This window comes from Meleagris gallopavo, chromosome 13, assembly GCF_000146605.3.
Source record: "Meleagris gallopavo isolate NT-WF06-2002-E0010 breed Aviagen turkey brand Nicholas breeding stock chromosome 13, Turkey_5.1, whole genome shotgun sequence".
Classification (NCBI taxonomy): domain Eukaryota; kingdom Metazoa; phylum Chordata; class Aves; order Galliformes; family Phasianidae; genus Meleagris; species Meleagris gallopavo.
Genome location: NC_015023.2, coordinates 16,037,166 through 16,050,617, shown reverse-complemented (window position 1 = coordinate 16,050,617; position 13,452 = coordinate 16,037,166). Strand labels below are relative to the sequence as shown.

General features: G+C 41.1%; 1 long non-coding RNA gene across 3 annotated transcripts in view; it reads right to left on the bottom strand.

Annotated features, from left to right (window-relative positions):
• Nucleotides 1–13,435, bottom strand: part of LOC104913055 — a 48,488-nt gene extending 35,053 nt beyond the window's left edge. Inside the window, exons 1-2 of one of the 3 annotated variants that reach the window (XR_004161221.1) lie at nucleotides 13,294–13,435; nucleotides 5,295–5,430 (exon numbers count right to left, since the gene is read on the bottom strand). This is a non-coding gene — a long non-coding RNA (uncharacterized LOC104913055). Of the gene's footprint in view, nucleotides 1–5,294; nucleotides 5,431–5,893; nucleotides 7,384–11,336; nucleotides 11,479–13,293 lie in introns of those variants that run through there. The other 2 variants (XR_004161222.1, XR_004161223.1) reach the window with 2 other exon arrangements.
• Between the last annotated feature and the right edge of the window lie 17 nt (nucleotides 13,436–13,452).

Genomic DNA, 13,452 nt, shown 5'->3' with positions numbered 1-13,452 from the left:
AAAACAAAACCACAAGAGTGAAATGGTTCAAAGAGACAGTTCCTTGCCAAACTCAAAGCAGAAGCCAAGGCACGATAAAGTCACACAATCCTTCCAAAAAAGAGATGCTCCCAGACCCCACTCCCAGCATCACGGGTGCTTGGCATCGTTACAAATAGGGTCATAGACCAAAAGAGCAGGATGCCAGAAGAAAATAAGGTAGGTGGACAGATTTTACGTGTACTGATTTCTCGTGTACTCTCTTCACAAAACAGAAATTGCTTCTCCAGATTGGGCTGCACCTTCCTACCAAACAGCCCTTCTTAGTAGGTCTCAGTGTTGTGCTTTCTTCTGTGAGCTTTTGGAAGAGCTGCAGTAGTTTTTTCCCTGTTGATTACAGGGAGCCCAGCCAACATCACAAACACATCCCTCAGACTACAGTTATGTGATTAAAGACTTCATGTACTGTCACCAGCTCATGGTAATATCACTCATCTCTTCCTTGTAGGTTCCCACAGCATGAACCTGTTAGGAGACTGATCTATGTGGCTTTAACATCAGGTGGTTTTTAAGCTGGATCAGTTCCCTGATCCACTTTGCAGTACAACAAATTCCTTTGACAAAACCAAAAGGGAAGGACAAAAGCAGGAACAAGAGAAAAAGGAAGGGAAAATAAAAGGGGCAGGTACACAGTAAGTTGGCATCACCATGAGTAAAATCATTCTGGTCATAGAATCCTTACAGAAATCATGTTATTGTGCCCCAGACAGAATTAGATATTAATACTGCTGACAGAGAGTTGTGGAAAGCTGCTTGCACCCTTGGCCTCAGAAGACTTCTGTTTGATAAATCCTCACTCAAGAGTACTACTGAGCAGCCATCCTTTCTCAACATGACAGTGGTTAAATACATCAATAAATGGGGAATATTGTATGAGCTCTGTACAACATAGGCATGACTGCCATTAATAACATAAACCATCTAATTGAGAAGACCTGAAAGTTTAAGGACACCCATGTTAAGGGGGGGAAAGAGGGAATTTACAATCCAGGCATGATTTTGGGTCTCAGAGCAAAAACTACTGGGGAAACTGTGTGGCCTCCATCCTGCACTATGCAGTTTAGAGCATTATAATCAGTTTACTCACTTCAAGAATTAATGTGCAGTGAGGCACACAAGGAAACAGACTTCTGAAGAAATACCAGCAGTAAACAGATTTATCAGAATGACGATGTTCCAAGTAAAACAAACAGGTGATGCAGGCTGTGCCTCCTCACGCTGTGCTGGTGGCTTCCTAAAGGCAGGACTGCAAGTTCTCTGCCTCAGACTAAACAGTGCACAAGGACACATTTGAACATGAGCTGCCTACTGCCTCACTAGAAAGATTAAGCTGGTAAATGAACTTTATGCCACTTGCAACCCCCCTGCTTAAGGCTTAGATTGCTCATCTAATTTCGTTGCCTTTCTTTTCACGCCTATTAACAGATCTTTCAGAGAAACTTTTAAACATTGCTTTCAGTGGGAATTTTGCCTTCCAAAGCACACTGGACTAGGTGTATAGGTGCTATGAGGATGCTGCATATAGTACAGTAAGGAAAAGGTGGCAAAAAAAAAAAATAATAATAAAATGATTATGTTCTTTTTTCATCCAGAGGGTGGTGAGGCACTGGAACAGGTTGCCCAAGGAGGCTGTGGATGCCCCATCCCTGCAGGCATTCAAGGCCAGGCTGGATGTGGCTCTGGGCAGCCTGGGCTGCTGGTTGGTGACCTGCACATAGCAGGAGGTTGGAACCAGATGATCTCTGTGGTCCCTTTCAATCCAGGCCATTCTGTGATCCCATGATAAGTGAGAAATTCAGATCAGGAAAAAACACAAACTGAGCACCACGAAGAAAATCTCCCAACCTTGATTCTCACTTTTTGCAGTTAAATGCATGACTAAGAACATGGCCAGCTATTAGCTCAAGAAACTACCCAATTCACAAACCTAAATACCACCTTATCTGAGAAGCTGTCATTTCATAGATCATTTACTTTTAACGTGCACAGCTTTTTAGCACTTACTTATTCCAAAAATTTATGAATAATTTCTAACAACAAATCCATCTGAGAACTTTGCAATTTGTCATCAAACAAAGGAAGAGGCCAAATTTCTCAGATAAATTAGTTTAAATGAATTATTCATCAAAGTTTGCTGTACAGGGAAGCAGAGAACAATTCTACCTTGACAGACAGAAGCAGAATAATGATCTAACAGATATTTTCCTATCATTTGTTTCTACAAAATAAAAGGATAGAAACCTCCACGTGCACCATCCTTCTCTACCTTTAACACCAATAGGACCTAAAGCAGATTCAACATACAATAAAATATTTACTTACACAATATTCCATCACGTATTTTTACTGCTTCTAGTGCAAAAACAACAACAAAAGGAATCCTTATAAATTTAAAGGCCAATTGCAACAAAATGTCTCTAAAGTCTGTTTTAAAGTGCTTGTCAGGGACTGGTTTGCCCTCAGAGCATTCCTCCTAGCAGCTCTACCCCAGGGCCCATTCAAAGCCAATCAATCACTCTGTACCCTCATCTTCACCGCTTCCTCTTAAGCAATAGCTGGAAATGGCCCCATCTGCTCTAAAAAAAAAACAAAGAGCAGCAGCTGGCAATCAGTCCTCTCTCCCAGCCTGTGAGACTTAGGGATATTGTCCTGAGCAACTCAGTCAAAATTAATTATAACCTAGAAGGAATTAATTAGAGGCTATCTTTATTTCATCTCTATTGTTGTGCAGACAATTGTTTAGCTATTCCTCACATGACTTGGTAATTACAGTAAGATGAAACCGTTTGAAATGAGATGTCCTGATGTCCTGTGATTTAGACTTGCTTAAGTTGTGGAGGTGGGGGAAAAATACCCATTGTTAAATCTAGAGCAGAGCTACACATGCAAAAAGATTTGTCAGTTTCTGTTATCACTCTCTTGTAGCATCAGAAAAGTTACTTTACAACATGTTTCAGTGAACTCACATGATAAATACAAACAGGTCTCTCACAATTGGAAGAACACAGGCCTTAAATCAAAGAAACCTCCTGAAATGTAGGAATCAGTATTTGTACCTTGTGCTATGGGATTTCTTCCAGGCACTTTAATACCACTCCAGATCTAAGGGGCTCTAACCAGCACCTCCACAGCATCCTATGAGGGCAGGCCTGTGCTTAAAAGCAGCACGGATGCTTCCCAGACTGGTGAATTGTGGAGACAGCTAAAAGGAAAGGGTCTCATCAGGACTGAAAAGCAGTGGTGGAGTTCTCTATCTGGTTAGTAACCTGCATTCTTTCTACTAACTTTTTTTGATCTTATTCTAGGGATAAGATTCTCAAATGTAATAATCCAAAGAACCTTTGAGAACAGCTACAAACTAAAAATTGTAATTTGGTAAAGAGAAAACCCACCCATGTAGTTGTCATCTGTTGTAGTGACTTTTCTCTATAAACACAGAAAAGCTGAGTTCTGCTAAAATAAGAATCTCTTCCCTATGGCTCTGTGGTAGGCTAAGCAGAAGATGACACTCCCAATAGACACAACTGCTTCACACTTCCAGGGGTAATAAATGAAATATCCACTGTTGTAACTGGCAAAGGTGGGTTTGGCACTCCTGGGAATTAAGCAAAGCTGAGCCTATAGCACAAAAGTGAAGGTGAAGCTGAATGCTTAATTTACGTGGTGCTTGCTACTAGGAAGATCCAGATGCCCTAGGTCACAAAGAGACTATTTTTAGAGAATGAATTCCTATGAAATTATCATGACTTTCAGATGTATAATACATGAGGGGCAGGAAGGTCTGGGCTCAATCTGGCTTTTCTTCCAGCGAGAGCTTCCTGACTGAGCTTTTACAATACCAGTCATATGGCAACCTGAAGTGAAGGAAGGAAACAACAAAGAGAATTGGTTCTTCTAGGGAGTGCCAGACTTCTCACTTAAACACAGGAGCTACATGCTTGGAAATCAGAAATCAGCTTGTTTTCTGGAAATGTTACCAGGGCAGAGCCATGCCAGTGGTAGCCTTTCAAAGTATTGCAAGTTAAACTCAATTCTCTGCACTAATGCAGCTCTCTTTCCTGTTACACTCTGATTTTCCCATGCCATCAGTTATGTTATGTTCAGCAGAACTGGAAAAACTTGATTAATTAAAAACAAAACTCAAACATATGTGTTTCTTAACACATATGTGTTTCTTATCTTTCCAATACGTAACTGGTTTATTGACTAGCAATTTTGGTCTAAATTCAAGCTGGCCACAAAAGGTTCTCCATAAATTAGCAAAAACTTATTTAAACGTGCATCCAAAATCCTCAGTATTTCAAACACCACTGTTCAAAGGTATATTTCTCATTTAATCTAAATGGCCTAGGACATACCATTAACAGTTCCTGCTGCATGAGGAGGGTATTAAAATACTATGTGTCCCAACCAGCCACATGATAAAAAATGTTTCCTGAGTTTAATTAGAAAATAGATGAGATCAATTTATTTAAAATGGTACTCAGAGTAAGCAATTAAGTGCTTCACTAAATAGGAGCATGTGCTGTAGATCTGCCCTTTCATTACACGCACAGTTTCTAGCTTTCTAGTACCAGACAGGAGCTTGCAGGCATTGCTTTAATAAAAATATGCTATTTCAGAATATTGTGATGTATTTCTGCTGCCTCTGGGGGACTTAGGCTAATACAGCCTATTATCTGGCCTTATAACATAGAACTAAGTGTGCAATTAATTGCCAATCTGTAGTGGATTATGGGAACATTCCAGATGGATGGGGATTTATCGCAGTATTTTTCACCAGCAGCTACTGCCATTTCCTACATCTCAGACACTGCACTTACAGGAATACGTTTCTTTCTCAGGTTCATCTTCTGTGCAAGAATTTCCATTTCCTTTTGACATCAGAGACAACAGCTCAAGATGCATCACAAAGCACCAGCGAGATAACACAATATTGCTACAGCACACGTTTCTTTGTGATCAGACACACAATAGGACGTGTGGGCTGAACGCTCCCTCAAGAAATGAAAATGCAATCAATTGACTCAGTTAATATTTTGCTCTGTGGGAAAAACTCCATCAGACAATCTGGAATTTCATTAATCTGTGGCACTGCATGAGCTGCTGCAGCCTAAGAACAGGAAGGCTGCTTTGTGCTTTATTCCCCCTGTGCCAACACTCCTTAGCAATTTGGGACCTGGGGGGGTGACGTTGACCTCTGCAGCATTCTTCTCTGGTGCTGCTGAGGTTAGATTAAAGCTGGGCTGACATACCTGGAGCTGTATTACAGGTGGCTGTGCTCCTACGGGAGGGAAGCTCTCCTGGATGCTGAACCCAGCCAACAGCCCTTGGCAGCACATCACCAACTGGAGCAGGGGTATTCAGCACACTGCTCTCTCAGGAACTGTTCTGTAAAACATTCAAATCAATGTTATTGTTCACAAACAAGTTTACATGGTTCTCTTTCTACTGTAGGGGTAAGTATTGTTCCTTAGACCACCTAGGTTGGGGTCACTTTCAAATAGCACATGTATATACTATATATACTGCTATATACTATGTTCTCCAGACTTCCATCTTCTCCACTCACTATAAATACACAAGTAGGCTACTAGAACACAAAGACAAGAGTTGCATTCTTGGTGTTGGTCTAGGTATACAGTTCCCTAACAATGAATAGTTTTCTGCTTTTTCCGCACACTCAGCAAGTATCAGAATTCTTGTAAAAGCTTATAAATGCATATTTGGATAGAGCACAGCTTAGCTCAGTAACCTAATACTCATGTGAACTGCATGCTCTGCTTTAACAATTTTCAGTTTAATGCAATTTAAGATATGCTTCTGACTAAAAAGTAAAACATCTTATTCTTACAGTTACACCTCAACCTTCTGCTGACTTCCCTCCCTTCACAGCTTGCCACTCATTTATTTTCAGATGGAGAGCCATGTCCCACTCCCCACCCCCTCCTTAAGCTTCCATGGACAGACCCACATGTACTCACTGATCTCCAAATTGCTTTTGCCATGTGTTAGCATTAATAATTAATGAAAGCAGCTGATGGTTCCAAGTGACCTATTCTCCTGTGAGGGCAGAGATGAGCCAGAGAGAAGAGAGGATTCATTTCTGAACCTCCAATTTCAGTATCGAAGTTCAAAATCAAAACACCATCAGCAACATAAATCTGTTTATCTCAAGAGATCAGTTTGTTCTGAGAGGTGGCCAGAACTGCCCCTCAGCCTAAAAAGCAGATATTGCCACGCTCAGGGCTTCTTACACATAAAATATCACACTTTCCTCCAGTGTGTGACATTTCTCAGGACTTTCTTGACATTTAAGAACCATTCAGGCATTTAATAATAATCAGGAAGAGAAATAGAATGGGAAAGAGAAATAGAATGAAGGATTAAAGGAAATGAATATGTATAGGGCATAAAAAAGAATGAGATGCTGGTACACAATGGGAAACCACAGAGCCACAGAGCAGAGTGGGAGGGCTTGTGTTCATTAAGTGTTGATACAATGGATTTAAACAAAATTGAATAAAATCCAATTTAAATGCTAGAATAAAAAGCCTTGAATGATCAGCTAGGGAATAGCACGGCTTTCTGCCTCTCAGAGGTCAGATCACTGGTTGACCAACAACAGCTGCAGATGGTCTGACAGCAGACGCCTGCAGGAATTAAAAAATTACAGGGTTAGAGCAAATCTACTGCTGCTTTTTAACCCCATTCTTTGCTTCCATTCCTCTTTTTCTAGCAAAAGAATAAATCTGTAGTACACGCACAAAAATATACCTATCACGGCTGTGATGCCAGAGCTGCTATCTTATTAATTTTTGTCGTGTTTCAGATTATATTTGCTTCTATATGTATGAGCCTAAGAGAGTTCTATGCAATTTTAAACGAATAATTGATTCTTGAGCAATCAGACAGCAAATTCTTCTGCTGAGAAAGAGCAAATAAAAAAATACACTATAGCTCATAATTTTCTTCCAAGTCAGGAGAAAAGCTTTCCCAGAGATAGCAGTGCAGAGCTTATTAGCAGCCTCCTGTTAATGTAGACTCCGTGCTTAAAGATTATTTAGGGATGACTAGCTCATGTTACATTTATTTCCTCTAAACTCACCCTGGGCTACGTGAAGAGCAAAACCAGTGACCATTTGGGGGAAGCTTCACACTGTGCCACAAACAAAATCCAGAGATTGAACAATTTCTATGCAGCCACGCCATGTCACATGCAGCTGTACCACAAGAAACAAAGACAAACCCAAAGATGCAACAGTTGTGTCTTCTGTAAATAAAGAATAAAGAATAACATGCCCTGGGATGTGAAAAGCATGGAAGTGCCCAATGTGTGATAAGCAAATCAGAGAAGGAAAAGTTGGTGTTTGGAAAGATAAATTGTGTCCCTCTTTGCTTTTTTTTTTTCAGTTGTGTCTGCTTTCTGTGTCCTTTAATCAAAGCAAAAACGTGTTGCTCCCCATTCTCCAAGTCAGCCTTTACAGCCTGCAAGAGCTTTCTTAGGAGTCATCCAAGTGCCACAGAATCAGTACATTTTTCAGCAAATGACTCACTTTTTTAATCCCCCGTGTGTAGGGCACAGAAAACACGTGCGATTATATTGTTTCTGGTTGGCTGTGCAGCTAGAAATTGTACTGCTGTGACTTCATCCTCACCAAGGGACTTGCTGTTACAGCAGGCTGATCATCATGTTTTAGTCATGACAAAAGGGAAAACCTGTGCGTGGCTACTTAAGGCAATCACTGAACCACTTTTAGTATTGTGTCATGATATTGATTTGCTATTAACAGAGCTTGGCTTTCAGTAATGCTTATGACACTCTCATCCTATCACGAGACACATGAAGCATTTCATAGTCAGGCCCTAAGCGTGCTTTATTTAGGATTGTGTGCTTATTTTAGGATTCAAAGATTAGCCTCTAACATAGATCTCTTTAGGACAGTACAGATGAAGCGTGCTTACCGGAGGTATTCCTGCATTCTGTTTTCATGGACAGTTAACCTACATTTTGATTTTCCACTCAGAAAGATGGGCTGGAAACTCCTGCTGTCAGATGAAACACTTGGAGCATCCCTGCACTAGTTAAAGGAACAGCTTGGTGGTCTCTCATGCTGCTCCCAGCTTAATCTGATATTGGTATGCCATAATACAATGATGCTTTTCTATACTTATTCACAGCATCTTTTATTCTCCAACACCAGTATACATTAGGATATGTATTGTAAGCAAAAGACAAACATTTCATCTGCACACTTGGTGGTGTCTACCACCCACTGCCCAGAGCTGGAGGTATCTGTATGCTGCTTCTTTGTAGATTTGCCTTCAGGACCCCCATTTTGCTTGCCCATCACATTCTTACTGGAAGGGACAGCAACACTTTCCCACCCAAGATGAAGGAAGGGAAAGAAATAGCCTCAAAAATCAGCCTTGTTGTCATGGAAACCAGAACAAGGATTTGGGAGGCCAAACTGGATGCATTTGTAAATCAGAGATGAAGAAAATCCTACCCATTTATAACAATACCTTCAGTGGGAAATGTCTTTAATTACAGGAAGTCAGGTCAACAACAAACTCAACAAAAGCTACAGCGTAAAGAAGTATGTGAGTAATTATTTTCTCTAAGTGAACACAATGGCATCAGAACCAGTGGTACCCATGTTTGACAGAAAGGCAGAGACAGCAGTAGCCATAGAAACGGTTTGCTCTTCCTAAGTGGCATAAGGTGTTGTGTAACTTGGTTCTAGTGATGGCCTCACAATTGCCAACCGGGTGGCTGCGCTGGCCATCCATTAGCTGCTCCCAAACACATCCAGTGGTTCACCTTCTTCCCTACCCCCATCCTCCTGAATCTCCTCTTGCCCACATCAGATGCCGGCATCTCTGGCAAAGCTGGTTTGTGCTCCGATCTGTGACAAACCTCTTGTTAAATGTTGGAAATCACTGCTTTAAACTGCAACTTGAGCCCCATCAGGGGACACGCACACTGCCAGCCAGTTCCAGCAGGCAGGTGACTTACACAGCAGCCTTCAAAGCTATCACAGCTCTCTGTTATGATCTTGATCTCTTGATATGGTACCTTACTCAGTATAAGTGCACGTTAACCTCTCGAGTGTGTAATGCATAATAGAGCCCAAGCTGTGAAAAGCCAATCTGATCTTCCAGACTGCTCATTGTACTGTGGAGAATGGCAGGATTTATGGTTTAAGTCCATTTGTTGTTAATGACAGTTTCACCCTAATAGAGCAGGGCAGTACAAATGGAAAACAGAACATAGAAACAGCTGGTAAGTTCTGGAAAGCATCTGTGAGAGACAGATCTGCCACACTCATTTTGTGGGGTTACTGGACTAACCACACAGGGAATAAAGACAGAAGAGGAAGCAACTTACTGCCCTACATCCCTTCCTGTGGCATTGGTAGCCAGGACAGCTGGACCACATATGAAACTGATCCAGCAAGAACTGCCTTGGCAAGGATTGCACTGGGCAACAATCATCCATATGATCAAGGGTACTTCTTTGCAAGGCAAAGTAAGCCAAGGACTTGGAACTCCCAGCCACACTCACATAACCCGGACAGAAATATGGAAAGCAATCAAAAAGTTCATCTACATCAAAAAGTAAACTGTATGCACAAAAAAAAACAAACCAAAACAACAACAACAACAACAAAACAGGTTAAATTCAGCCCATCTGGTAGGGATGAAGCCAGTGATGTGGAAAAGTAGTGACATCTAACAATTAAAACAATGAAATACTAGCTGCACAAACACCCTAAAACTGCAAGTTTATTAGGTTAGTTCACATCTTTTCAAATCACACGAGCCCTGATCATGTCTGCATCATTTCTTTTCAAAACCTCAGAGTTCACCATACTGCAGATGACAAAACACTGGTTTCTGGTTGCACGGTGGGTGTAAATACTGCACAGTGCCAAGAAACACAGCTGTCCTGCTGAAAAAGACTTCCTTCACCAGTAACTACAAAACTAAGATGTTTGTAAGGATTTTTCTCCCACTGCTTGGAGAAAAAGAGTCTGTGTGTCTTACAGAGGTGAACAAGGGTGAGAATGGGTTCAGGAATGTTACAGAGATTTTTTCCCAGCTCCTACTCAAACACTTGTTTCCCAAGCACAATGCTCTACATTTGTTTGATTTCTTCACTGCATTTCCACCTTATTGTTCCTGCTGGTGTTAACACTTCCAGGCTTTTGGTCCAGCAGACCAAACAGTCTGACAACAAGAACACAATAGTGACAGCATGCTGTGAGACCAGCTAAACTCATACACAGCTCCAAAAATCTACTGCTATGAAAAATATTGCCCACATTCCAAATGCAATAGATGACATGCAGACCGTGCTCTGAGGAGCCGAGAACTGAGATCCTCTGCTTTTCATCCTGCAGTACAAAAACAGCCAAAGTTCTGAAAAACTTTCTTATTAGAACAAACTCTGTGAATAAATGCACAGATTGCATATTTCTTGGAGAAGGTTCCCTCGTTAAAGGGATTTGCTTTGTTAAATTTGTCTATACGAAGATTACAGCAGATGGTTTCTTAGAGAAAAAGATCTCATCCTCTAACTGGGGCCAAAAGGCCTGCTATGAAAAAAAGTTCTAAGTACCACATACCAAACTACGTTAAAAGCATGTTAAAATGCCCAGTGTTAGTATTCCAAAACCAGAAAGTGGCAGCGTTCAGGACTGCTTGTTTTGTCACTGGAGATGGACCCAGGAAATGTGAAGGCATTTGCTTTTGTGTTTAAGGCAAAGGAAGCTACACACAATCACCTCTACTGCTATTTATATTTTACATTATATCTAATTACTACAAGACACAGGAAGTGTTGTCCACTGATACAAGTTAGACCCCAGGATAATGAAAACAGTCTATCTCATATGATACAACTGTGATAGAAACTTCCAATGCCTCACATAAATAAAAGGAAAAGAACCAAAACAATGTAAAATTCTACCCTGAAATAGAAAAGCATCCATGGTCAGTATAATGGAAACACGTTTCAAAGGGAGCTTCTCTCCACAGCCAGCACTCGTCATTTTTTCTCCGTATTACTTAATTCTTTAACAACAACAAGGTAAAAAACTAAAATGAAAAATTGTAATAAGCATTTCCTTCTCACAGCAGCAGCACAAGGATAACACGACGCTGAGCAACAGAGACTGGCTGAAGTCAGCACAGAACAGAACTGGGCTGGAGCACTGCAGTTTTCCTGTAGACACAGAGGCTGTTTCTTGGTGACAACGGTTAATAAGCTGTGCAGGAAGCTTTTATCCCACCTGCAAGTACATTTTTTAGGACACTGAATGTTGTTATCTTTACTCATGATCAGATCAAACTCTTCATTGCATCATTTTTTTTTTGCCTTTTATAGAAGGCAGTTGGTGACTACAGGCAGAGGTTTTGTAAAGGGAAGTAGGAAGACTTGCAAAACACAGAACTTCCTTTGTGACTGCGTAAGGGTGTAGTTCTGACTAGTCAGGCTCTTTCTTTTAGCCATATATGGCAATCTCATTAAAAACAGAAGGCAAAACCAGGTAAGCAACTGTAAGGCAGGGGGTGTGACAGGAGCCAATTAAATGTAGAGCTGAATAATATATGTGTAAAAGGGCATCAGTGTGTAGGTTTAAGATGATACCATTTAAAGTCAGTTTTGCACTATAGGATGACCAGTGGGCTAAGCCTACAACCAGTTTGATCAAGTATTAACATTTCTGCACGATTTCACATACAGTTACTGTACGTAGTTTGCAAAGAAAAAAATAAATATAAATCAAGTTTGCGATCAAAACAGTCAACACAGAGTCTAATAGAATTAACAAGAAGTACAATTATGTTTGTGTTCAGTAGACCCTAAAACACGAACAAGGTTTTTGCAATCTAACTTCACTGTTTTTTCAGCTCAGTGCCAAAAGCAATGTAAGGTTCTGCAATATACGGTGCTTAAAATGCTGAGGAATAATTGGAAAGTTCAATGAATGGAACGTGTTTCCTTCATGCTACTTAAAAAGCAGTCAGAAGTTAGAATAGGGGGATTAGAAAAGAGTTTTGAAACCCAGTGTTTTTTTGGGAAATATAGTCAATATTTGTCCTTATTTCAGGTTGTGATCTTGCAGTGCTTTCCCTAAACAAAAAGTGGGATTATTAGAATTGCTGGGAATGAAGGCTATCTAGGTTTGCCACAGTCTTGGCAATTAAGTAAAACCAAAACAACTCAATTTCATACCAGTCTACAATAAAAACTTTTAGAAATTATTACATATAAGAGTTTGGGACTTTGAGAGTGTGCTTTTTGCATTCTATAACCAAGCTCACACCAGTTGCTAGTTCACAAACTGGCCGCAGAGATTTACAGAGCTCTGATTTGTCTCCTTTCCTCCACTTTTCACCAGAGCAGTAAATTCCTGAATGTCCTTAAAAGGCCTTTTGGTGTATTCTCTCTTTCTTACTGGTGGAACAAAGTGACTTGCAAGAGTTCAGCATCTAAAAACACACTTGAGGAAGTGATTAGTCATTTACAGAGCGTTGCAAACGATTGCACTTATAAACCAGGTTTCTAGCTTGATTTCATACACTCTTCGTGCAAAAAGGTTGTGAAAAGGTGTTAGTCTGTGACCTACAAGCTCTCCCACAACAGGAGCATAATGTGTGTGATTTACTGTTAGTATCTTGTGGCCTTAAGAATACATGTGCACTGTAGCTGAGCCCAGTACTACCAGGCAAGTGACCAACGCCATCTAGCAGCTGCAGGAAGGTCTTTGCTGACTGACAGAACAAATAAACCGAGTCACCTCTATTACACACGGGCAGGACCTGAATAAAAAGGGCAAAATGTGGTTGTAAAAAGCAGCTGCTTGGAGGTGAGGAAGGCCAAATGTCCTTTAGGAGCCACGATGGTTAAACAAGAGAGGTCATGAAATCACCGTGTTTGTGCAGACAACACTGGTGCTGATAAGCAGCCTTGGTGCAAGGTCAGCTGAAGCAGAATCTCTAATCCTGTATTTCTAGAGCGAGGCAATACCACATAGAGCTACAGTATGAAGTGTGACCTGAAGAACAAGAAACAACACAAAAAGACTATGTTCACAGAAATACCGTCTCTTTAGGCATCAATTCATTAACACCGATACGAACCAAAGCACCACAGCAGAGCCAGGTTGAGAGACGCACCGCGAACGAGGAGGACGGGGAAAGAGATTAAAATAATTTATGACCAGAGCTTTTGTTTCTACATACGTGCAGTCAATAAACATGAGGACACATCCTCAGCCATGCTGAAGGGCTCGGAGCGAGCTGCAGATAGCTTTAACACACATCGCCACCGCGCGGCTGCGAGGCGGCACCTGCTGTGCCCACAGGGGAGGAGCCGCGTGCTGAGGGGCGGCCCCGCTCGGC